Source organism: Magnolia sinica, chromosome 5, assembly GCF_029962835.1.
Source record: "Magnolia sinica isolate HGM2019 chromosome 5, MsV1, whole genome shotgun sequence".
Classification (NCBI taxonomy): domain Eukaryota; kingdom Viridiplantae; phylum Streptophyta; class Magnoliopsida; order Magnoliales; family Magnoliaceae; genus Magnolia; species Magnolia sinica.
In genome coordinates, this window is record NC_080577.1 from 62,354,351 (window position 1) to 62,366,128 (window position 11,778).

An 11,778-nucleotide genomic window follows, 5' to 3' on the forward strand; every position below is an offset into this window, starting at 1 on the left:
ACTCCTCCCTAAGTTTTATGGACTAAATCTGAAAGTTCATACTTGCATATAAAAGAGTTCAATGAGATAATATCTACATTACACTTCCCAAACGTATCCGAGGACACAGTTAGAGTAAAATTATTTACTCTCTTTGAAAGAAAAGGTTAAGTCATGGTTACATTTCTTAAGACCACGGTCTATTAGTACATGGGCTGAGATGACAAAGGAGTTCCTTAAAAAGTTCTTCCCATATCATAAAACAAATACCTTAAGGAAAGCAATCATGAATTTTGTGCAAAAAGAGGATGAGACCTTCTTCCAATGTTGGGAGCAATTTAATGATCTCATAAATTCATGTCCACAACATGGCTACAAAATATGGCGTATAACAAGCTTTTTCTATGAAGGATTGACCTCACCCATTAGCCAATTTTGTGGAGATGATGTGTAATGGGGAATTCATGAATAAGGAAGCCGATGATATGTGAGATTCTTTTTAATAAACATGCTGAAAATGCATAATCATGGGATACCTCCTCAAAAACCATCACTTCTAAGCCTACTCAATTAAAGGAAAGGAGAGGAATTTATGTTTTAAAAGAGGAAGATGATATAAATGCAAGAATGGCCAAACTCACAAGAAAAGTGAAGGCCATGGAACTTAAAAAGGTTGAACCCGACCAGGCTGTGGAAGTTGTTTGTAGTATTTGTACTTGTAACATACATACAACTGAAAATTGCCCAACAATTCTTACTTTTCAAGAGATATTGAATGAGCAATCAAATGTCGTGAACAACTACAAAAGACCTTTCAGTGGACCCACCTCAAATACATATAACTCAAGCTAGAGGAACCATCCAAACTTCAGTTGGAGGAACAGACAAATGACTGCTCGTCAAGGAATCCTTAACCAATTTTTGAATTAAAAGAAACCTCAAGAGGATCCGGTCTTAAAACATATGAAAAACCAAGAACTTTTTAATCAGGGTATATTGCAAGCCTTTCAAGACCTTACAAAGGTCATACGAGGGCATAAGACAAAAAAATCGATTGGGGAGAAAGAGATCCTTTCGGCCCAGCCTCTCCCCAACCCAAAACCGCAATATGAAATAAGTGACCTAAGCTCTTCAAATTAGATGGAGCAGGCTAAGTTTATCACCACTCTTATGAGTGGAAAGACAATTGACAAATCTATTTCAGTGAGGGCTGAAAAGCTAATGATAGACCTAGCATTGCTCCACATGGGTTAGAACCAGAACCTCAAAATAAGACGAATGCGTCATTCCGTCAATGCTTGATTGCACCAAAACCTCTAGCTAACTCACAGGATATTCTAGAGGTGTTGAAATAAGTAAAAGTCAACATCCCTCTACTGGACGTTGTGAAACAAATCCCCTCTTACACTAAATTTCTGAAAGATTTATGTACAACCAAGAGACGGCAAGGCATTCAAAAGAAAATTTTCTGACAGAAAAGGTGAGTGCCATCTTCAAGCAAGATGTACCAAAAAAATATAAAGATCCTAGTAGCCCAACTATCACTTGTATAATTGAAAATTACCAGATTGGGCATGCACTTCTTTACTTAGGAGCGAGCGTTAATTTAATTCCCTTCTCGGTATATGAACAATTGGGTCTAGGTGAATTAAAACTCACCCGAACCACATTACAACTTGTTGATCACTCAGTTCATGTACCGAGAGGGATGATTGAGGATGTGTTGGTCCAGGTTGATAAATTCTACTATCCAGTAGACTTTATTATCTTGGATACTCAACCCATCATAGATATGAGCACTCAAATTCCTATCATTCTTGGTCGTTTATTCCTTGCTACATTAAATGTAATCATTAATTATAGGAATGGAATTATGAATTTATCTTTTAGAAATATAACATTGGAGCTCAACATCCTTTTCGATATGAGCAAACAAGTAAAGGATGATGATGATACCCACGACATTAATATGATCAATTCTTTCGTGGAAGATAGAGCACTCCTGACTCTATACTCTGACCCTCTAGAGACATGCTTAGCACACTCCTCTGATTTAGATGATGACATAATTAGGGAGATGGATGCCTTGCTTGATGCTACGTTGGTGCTTGAATTAACCGGTGGAGGCCACAGTTTGAAAATTTTCCCCAAACTGATGTAATGCCTCTACTGTCTAGCCTCGAGGCACCAAAGCATGACCTGAAACCATTGCCCGCACTTGGGTCAAGATGAGACATACATGGTGGTGATTTCTTCCCACCTTGAGTAAGAACAAGAGAGTATGCTTATTTCTACTCTCATTGAGCATAATGGACCCTTGGATGGTCGATTGTGAATCTTAAGGGAATTGACTTTTGATTTGTACTCACCGCATTCATCTCGAGGATAATGCGAAAACCTCCCAACAACCACAACATCGATTAAATCCAAACATGAAGGAAGTGGTTAAAGGAGAGGTACTTAAGTTGTTGGATGTGGGTATCATATACCCTATATCTGACAATCATTGGGTGAGTCCAACTCAGGTGGTTCCTAAGAAGTCCAGAATCACCATTGTAGCCAATGTCGACAATGAACTTGTACCAACTAGAGTCACCACTAGTTGGAGAATGTGCATTGACTACAGAAAATTGAATACCATCACGTGGAAGGACCACTCTTGTATGCCCTTCATTGATCAAATTTTGAAAAGGTTAGCTACTCATTCTTACTACTACTTCCGTGACAGGTATTCGTGCTACAGTTAGATAAAGATAGCCCTTGAAGATCAGGAGAAGAGAACGTTCACATGCCCCTATAGCACCTTTGCTTACCGAAGGATGCCATTCAGACTATGTAATGCCCCAGCTACCTTTCAGTGATACATGTTGAGTATATTTTCTGTCATGGTGGGTAATATTTATAGGTCTTCATGGATGACTGTTCTGTCTTTGGTCCATCCTTCAGCGAGTGTCTGAAAAATTAAAAAAATATGTTGAAGCGATGCGAGGAAAAGAATTTGGTTTTGAATTAGGAGAAATGTCATTTCATGGTTCCCAAAGGAATTGTGCTTAGACACATAATTTCGTCCAAGGGAATTGAGGTAGACAAGGAAAAAATTGATCTTATCTCTAACCTACCTCCACCCAAGAGCATACGTGACGTGCGATCCTTCTTAAGACATGCCAAATTCTATAGACGATTCATAAATGACTTTAGTCATCTCTCTCATCCTTTATGCAATCTACCTTTCACTAAGCTCAAGGGCATGTTAACTACCGCACTTATTATGCAGCCACCCAATTGGAGCGTACCTTCTGAGATTATGTGTGATACATCTGACTATGCTATTGTGGCAATGTTAGGCCAGAGAAAAGAAAAAATCCTTCTGTGATTCATTATGCAAGTAAAACTCTAAATTCAACCGAAGTGTATTACACTACTACGGAGAAGGAACTCGTAGCCGTAGTGCTCGCTTTGGACAATTTTAGGTCCTACTTGATCGGATCGAAGATCATCGTTTACACTGATCATGCAGTGCTGAAGTACCTTCTTTCTAAGAAAGATGTCAAGCCTCACCTGATAAGATGGACCCTCCTACTCCAAGAATTTGATATTAAAATATGAGACAAAAAAAGAGTAGAGAATGTAATGGCTGACCACCTTTCTTAACTTGACCTCCCTAATTCCGTTAAGCCTATTAATGATATGTTTCCTGATGAACAATTGTTTAGACTCTCTTAATTACCTTAGTTTGCTGACATTGCGAATTATCTTGCCACAAGTTTCACGGCCACATATTGGACTACACAAGATAAGAAAAAATTCTTCGCCGAGGTACGTAAGTTCTTTTGGGATGATCCTTATCTTTTTAAATATTGGTCAGACCAAATTCTAAGTAGATGTGTGCCATATAATGAACATCAGAATATCATCTCCTTCTGTCAGTCTTAGGCCTGTGGTGGTTACTTCTCTGCTAAAAAGATCATGACCAAAATTCTGCAGTGTGGCTTTTACTGGCCCACTATGTTTAGAGATACTCATGAGTTTTGCTAAGCTTATGAGCATTGTCAAAAATTGGGAGGATTGTTCCGTCAAAATATAATGACACTAAACCTAATTCTTATCATTGAAGCATTCGATTGCTGGGGCATCGATTTCATGGGACCATTCCCCCATTCCTTTGGAAACATCTACATATTGTTGGCAGTAGACTATGTCACTAAGTGGGTTGAAGCGATCCCATGGTGGAATAATTACCATAAAATGATAATTCGATTCTTAAAAGAAAACATCGTTCCTGGTTTGGAACGCCTTGAGTCATCATTAGTGATGGAGGCTTACACTTTTGCAATAGGCTATTTGAAAACTTAATGAAGAAATATGGCACCTCTCATAAAGTTAGCACTCCATACCACCCACAGACAAACGAGCAAGCAGAGATTTCTAATAGGGAAATTAAATAAATTTTGGAAAAAAAGGTTAACCCTGACCGTAAGGATTGGTCAACCCGCTTGACCGATGCTTTATGGGCTTACTATACAGCTTTTAAGACCCCCATTGGAATATCTCCCTTTAGGCTCGTCTATAAGAAAGTTTGCCACATGCCTGTGGAGTTGGGACATAGAGCCTACTAGGCTATCAAAAATATGAACTTTAACTTAAACAACACTGGCTCACTGTGCAAGCTTCAATTAAATTAACTTGAAGAAATTCATAACGACACATACAAGAACTCAAGAATTTATAAGGCCAGAACATCCTTTGAAAATTATTTACACCAAATAAAAAAGTCCTTCTGTATAATTCTTGGTTACATCTTTTTTCGGGAAAACTTCGATCTTGTTGGACCAACCCTTTCACTGTTACTAAGGTTTATCCTCATGGGGCCATCGAGATAAAGAATTTGACAAATGACAATGTTTTCAAAGTGAATGAACATCATATAAAGCCATTTGTTGAGAAGTTTGATTCAGAGGATATATCCATACCTATGATTGATCCTATGTATTAGGATTGACCTCCTAGTCTGATGGAGGTATAGTTAGGTTTATTGCTTTCATAGAATTTAGGATTAAGATAGTTTTTTTCAGTAAGTTTAATCCTCATGCTAACCCATCTACATGTTCAGAACTTTGGAAAAGCTTTAATTCTCCTTCTTCAGGTACTACCTTTCCATCACTTCTCCTTTCTTTTCGTTGTCTCATGTGCATTGCATGCTCATATCTTTTACATTGAGAACAATGTATATTTTAAGTTGGGGGTGTGGATTAGGTAAACTAATCAGTATTTTCTTAGTCATTGAACAAAAATTTTAAAAAATTTCAATTTCTCAAATTAAAAACCTATTTGGAAAGTGATAGGTTATGTAATTAAGAATGCCTTGAGTATGATGATAAGATGGAGATTGAACTTTGAATTGTCGAAGTTTGATCAACCTAGTAAACTATCGTCTAAGTTCTTGTATTTAATTGATTAAGAGGAGGATTGAATATCATGTTAATCTAAGTCACTAGCCACATTCAAATTCCTTTATGCGAATTGTACTAGAATTTCTTATTTTAAGTTTGTTTATTATTGATATATATTGAGAATTAAGTCTGGAGAATACTATCCACCTTAAAAAGATGAAAAGAACCAGTTAGAAAACAGAGAGATCAACAAAAAGGTCATGATAATTTAAATAAAAAAGAATTCTTTTAAAAAGAATGAAAAGACTGGAAAAGAATGTGAAAATGAAGACCGTCGATATAAAATCTAAATATGAAAAAAGAAGGAAAATGTGATAAATTTAGAATCAGTACTTGATTTCTCAATTAATCTTAATGCGGTGAACATGGCTAACATTATGAAAAGATAGTATTTTTATGGAAAGTAAGTGAAATTCACTAAGCACATTGGAAACTTGATATATGAACGTATTCCCTTAAGTGATTGATAAAGAACCTACTTGATTAATTGCTCATGTGATTCGGCTCTAGGTTTTCAATTTTTCACTTGCACCTCTTTGGATTATACTCATTCATACTTGTTTACACAAAATATTTGAAAATTAGATCTTAATATGGATTATACTCATTCATACTCATGTGATTTTATGGATCAACGTTTCGATACTCAAGTAATTGAGATCTTTGCTTTATTTACATGTTCATCACTTAGTTCGATTATTTGGCATTGTCCTATTCCAAATAATTCGTAAGACAACCTTCACCTAAAGTTTTAGGCAGGACAACCTTATTTCATGAATTTCTTTAAAATCAAAACCTCAAACTTGCAAGAGTAAATTAAAATATTACAATATTTTTTGTTCAATCTAAAATTAAATACAATCATTCACCACAAATAAAATAAAGGCATTCACCACATAACACAAAGAATTATAGTGGTTCGGTGTTTTAAAAACAGCCACACCTACTCTATTCTTAAAATTACTTCCCTCATAATTTTGGCTTTCACTATGAAAAAGTTTTCCCTGGTTCACCTCAACAACCTTATACAATTCTTGTGATTTTCACGGGCTATCACAATCAAACCCATACTGAGATTTTCATGCTATCTCAAACAAAACCTAAACTGAGATTTTAACACGTTATCTTAGAAAAACCTAAAAGAGTTTAGAAGGTATACTTATCTTCACTGTAGAAGACGTATCAGAAGCTTATAGCTGTAGAACCTCTTCCTTGAATGTAGATTGTTCCTTGTTCAGTCAGATAGAAATCGTCTAGGGTCCTATTGATTTTAATTAAGTTAAACCCAATAAGCTACTTGAATCAATTCTCTTAAATCTCAAAAGAAGAGTATAGTTTACTCTCTTTAGAATCAAACGTGAAAGTTCTAAGATTAAGGGAATTTTAAAAAAAGCTATAAATTAAATTATAAATACTGTTCAATAGCTTACTAATAACTTGAGCTTCTCTCTCTTGCAGAAGAATTTTGATAATTAAATTGAGTTATTTGATATGAGAGAGGAACTCAATTTATAAGTAATGAAGTTGAATCTTCGACTATCCCAAGACAGTCTTCAACTAGCCCGAGCAGACCGGATTCAGCTAAAAGGACTTCGAATCGTGCGAGATAAGATTTATCCCAAATTCGGCTGGCCTGAGGTTAACTTTGGCTAACCGAATTCGCCCGAATTCCAAAAAGCGATGTTGCTGGAATTTGACCTGAACTTTCTTGGGCTAGCTGAATTTCAAGCTTGGACTAACCGAACCAAAACTCGGGCTAGCAGAATTTGTAACAAAAATTAGTTGTTGCTTCGAGCTTGAACTTGGACTGGCCGAGAAAGCTTATGTTAGCCGAACTAAAAATTGGGCTAGCCGAATTCCAAGCAAAATAAGCATAAAAACTTAAATAACACATTTTTGAAAGCACCTAGTCCTAAGGTCTTTCTAAGGTTTTATACCACCTAAGATATATCAAATATCTGATCTTCTTTGACTTGAACTGAGTCTTGGAACTTCATCTTGAATTTAAGCTTGATCTTTTCTTGAACATTAATCGATCTTTAGCTTAATCTTTTTTTGAGTATGGACTGGTCTTGTGCTTAATCTTCTCTTGATTATGGACTGATCTTGAAGATAAATTGACAAGATGCTTTGGCCTTATGAAATTTAACAGCTAAAGTGTGCTCATCCTTTTAGCACTTACAAGATTATTTTCTGAGAGAGGATTGCAATTCAAGAATTGAAGATTATGTCACACATGTTTTATTCGAGACTAGTAAAATGATGGTTCGGGGGGTGTGTTGAGATTCAAATATATACATATTTAACCCTTTAATTACATTAGTTTTCCTGGCATTTAATTGATAATTTGATTTAATTATATACATTTTTGTCATGAGAGGTGATTCGAAAGCTTATGATAAATATGCGCTTAAAAGGATAGTTTTAGAGCTCGAAAGATGATAATGAAGAATTGGAGATTTGGAAGTCATCAATGAAGAATTCATATGCCAAAGATCCATGGAAATCAAGTGAGGAATGAAGAGAATTGAAGATTTGAAGTGAAAAAAAAAGGTATCCTAAAAATTGTCCTGAAAAAAAAAAGAAGATATTCTAAAATTCTGGGGCCAGAAAAACATAGTTCTGAAATAATTCTAGAATAGCCTTCGATGACATTGAAGGTGCAATCGAAGTCAGTTCGATGCATCGGTAAATTCAAGAATTTTGGGCTAAACTCCTTGGACAGTTCTGGACGATTTTTTATGACATCGAACGTGTCATCAAAGGCGTACGCGGAGTGCATAAATTTGATGTGGTTTGTGGATTTTTCCAACTCGGTGCGATAGTTTGAGTTGCAAAACTATATAAAGGAGTCCCCGGGCTATTCCAAACCATCTTCTAGGGTTTGGAAATGGAGAGGATGCCTAGATAAAACACCAACGATGTTCTTCTACTTCTATTTCTTCATGGGTTTTAGTAGATCGTTTTGTTTTTCTTATGTTTTTTAGTTAACTATGACTAGCTAATCTCTTAGCTAGGGCTAAGAGGTGAAGCTTTTAGCGTGTTGAGATATTTATTTTGCTTTGATTCTTATTTATGTTGAACTTCATTGATTTTTATTTTGAATTTAAAGAATATTTTCAGTTTTGTAAGGTTTATTGTGACTCAAATTACAATAGACGCTGTGATAGCTTTAAATATCTTATTTTCCATTATGAGATTGTGAGATGGGTAAATCTTGTTGTTCACCATCATCTCTTGGGCATGGTAGGATGATGGAATCCCTTTCAATCATCACAATACTCCTTCATGTGTGAACTAACTTAATGCAAAGTTCAGACTATGCTTCAATTATTTTATCTTCCACCTGGATAGGATAGAACTTCGATTCCAGTTGTGTTTATTGAATTAAACAAGGTAGCATCTTAATAGCTACAAGTGGATCCTTAGCGATCTAGTTTCCTTTTGATTAATTGATACCCATTCACAATTACTTCTTTTATTCCATAATTTAGATTATTTTTTTATTCTAGTTCTACTTCTAGTTACTTTTAAAATACGTACAAATTTAGTCCCTAAGGATTCGACTTGGTCTCACCGAGTTATTACTACATCGTGACCCTGCACTTGGGGTTGTGAATAGTGGAGGTCACAGACTATCCATATGAATGTTTGCAATTGATTTTAGCCATGTTTCCCAATCAGCACCTGAGAAGTGGGAAAGCAATTGATAAGACTATCCTAATGAGGGCTGAAAAGCTTAAGGACTCAATCGAAAGAAGTTGAGAGAGATCTCTCTATTTGAAATTTCGGCTTCGCCGCTTATCTGAGGGTGATAGGGGGTACTCACTTTATGTGAAATGCCATATTTCTTCATTAAAGTTTTGAATGGCCTGTTGAAAAAGTGGGATCCTCCATCACTTATGATGACTCGAGGAGTTCTAAATCGGGATAAGATGTTTTCTTTTAAGAACCTAATGACCATGCAATGGTCATTATTTTGAAATGGAATCGCCTCAACCCATTTAGTGACATAGTCTACCATAAGCAAAATATAGATATTTTTAAAAGATTGGGGAATGGTCCCATGAAATCGATGTCCCAATAATCAAATGCTTCGATAATGAGAATAAGGTTCAGTGGCATCATATTCTTACGAGACAATCCTCCCAATTTTTTACAACACTCACACGCTTTGCAAGATTCATGTGAGTCTTTGAACATAGTGTGTCAATAAAAGCCACACTGTAAAATTTTAGCCGTAGTCTTCTTACTTGAGAAATGGCCACCATAGGCTTGAGAATGACAAAAGGAGATGATACTGTGTTGTTCACTATCAGGAACACATCTCCTAATGATTTGATCTTGGCAATATTTAAATAAATATAGATCATCCCAGATAAAGAAATGCCTGATCCGAGGGGCCTAAAACGTAAAGCACCCTCTCTGATCGAGGTGGCCCAAAAAAAGAAGAAGGCGACCTCGAAGAAGAAGGGGACGGTTGGGTCTTCTTCTTCCATAGATCAGGAAGCCGCAGATACCATTTTGACCATAGCTTCCACTTCTATCGTCTCTAAGGCGACCAAGATGGTCACGGGGCTGGCTTCCATTGCTGAGGTCTAGGCTGCTGGGGCCCAAAGGGCTATGGAGAGTGAGGTTGAGATTCATGAGCCTCAAGTGGATGGCCGAGCTAGTGGTCGTGGTGACGAGGGCCAGGGGTCCCTCAGGTCGGCTCATGCCACGTTGGTGGGCCTTATGCCCTAGATTGAATGGCATGTTCCCGATGTCAAATTCACCAGGACGATGGACATGCCTCCAAATGAGGTTATGGGGCAGTTGGCGAGGCTCCTTGTCAGGGTGAGTTTTTCTTTTGAGATTTCCTTTAGTTACTTAGCTATTTTCGTGTTGTTTTATGCGAGTTTTTATTTCAGTTCACCCCTTCTCTCCTTAACGCTCGCCGCAAGATATTGCGCGGTAAAGCAGAGTACAAGGAGGCTGAGACCATGATGTTGCAAAAGGGCGTGGAGGCCGAGCAACTCCGCTCTGAAAATGCTGCTCTAAGGGCTCAAGTGGAGGGGGCGAACGTGGCCTTAAAGGTTAAAGTGGACGCAATGCAAACCGAGTTGGAGGCATCAAAGAAACTTATCGCTAAAGCTCTAGAGAGGGGGTGCCCTGTGGAAGTCTGACATAGGCGAGCTAAGGTGCGATTACAACGTGAAGATGCAAGAAGCTTAGGCGGCCATCCCTGTGGCTCGGGCAGCTGTTGTGGAGGTGTAAAAGGCCTTTAAAGATTACGAGGAGGATAGGGATGCCCTTTATGGCCTTGGGTACGAAAAATGCCTGGAGGACATAAAGGGAGCATATCCCGAGCTTGACGTTTCTGCTTTTGAGGTCAACACTTCTAAAGATTTCGAGGTGCTTCTCGAGGACTCGCCTTCCGAGCAGCCTCCTCCATCGTCATGATTCTCTATTTTTCTCTTGTAATATCTTTTTTGTAATGTACTCGTTTTGCGTGTAGCCCCTATCTAATTAATGAGAATGATTTTTGTAATGATCACTGTGTTCAGGATTCCCCCTTTTATTATTTGTGTTTATATGCATTCACATTCATTGGTATTATTATCAGCTGAGAGGTCGGCCCTTTTTCAGAGGTTGTCCCCAATCCTTTAGATTTGAGCTCTCTAGCAGATTGCAGTCTTAACTACATTAGTTGGTTGATGTCCCGACCTCTTCTCTAGGGGTCGGGCGAATGGTGGGGACTATTCCTCCCTTGTGTCAAGGGAAGTCCTTGGTAGGCAATTTAAGGGATTTGGTTGTTGGTCTGATCTCTTCTTTAAGGGTCGGACCATCAGTGAGGGCATCTCTTCCCTTGTACAGATGGGAGCCTTCGGTAAATTTTCATAGGTCAAACATTAATAGATGGAAAAGTAATGTGTAAATGTTGAAGCATAAAATAATGAAGAAAGATTGAAAGGGTAGAAAAAAAAGGGAGTTGGAGGAATGAGGAAGAAAGAAGAAAATCAAGTATCATGTTTAGTGGTTGCGCGATGATAACTGGTTACGCGGGCCGCGCAATCAAGATCAGAGATATTTTAGGATGGACAGTCAGATCTGATGCAAGGTGGGTCCCATGGCACAAAGATCGAGGGTTCACACGTGTGGTGGCTTATAAATACCCCACTCCCCCTCTCATTTGCAGGAGAAGAATTTCGGAAGAAGAGCAGAGCTCTAGAGGAAGACTGAAGGTAAGAGAGGGAGAGCAGTTATTGGTTGCGCGGGCCTCACAACCACACTATTGTATGGCCAATAATGAAAGGAGCCAAGGTGCTGCCCAAATTGCCCAGTTCGATCTTCATGCTCTAAGCTCTCC

The 11,778-nt window shown here is 37.8% G+C and overlaps 1 non-coding gene across 1 annotated transcript; it reads right to left on the reverse strand.

The window, feature by feature from the left end:
• Positions 1–246: 246 nt before the first annotated feature.
• On the reverse strand, positions 247–354 carry LOC131247639 (small nucleolar RNA R71). Its single transcript, XR_009171915.1, has one exon. It is a non-coding gene; the product is annotated as a small nucleolar RNA R71 (small nucleolar RNA).
• Positions 355–11,778: the final 11,424 nt, after the last annotated feature.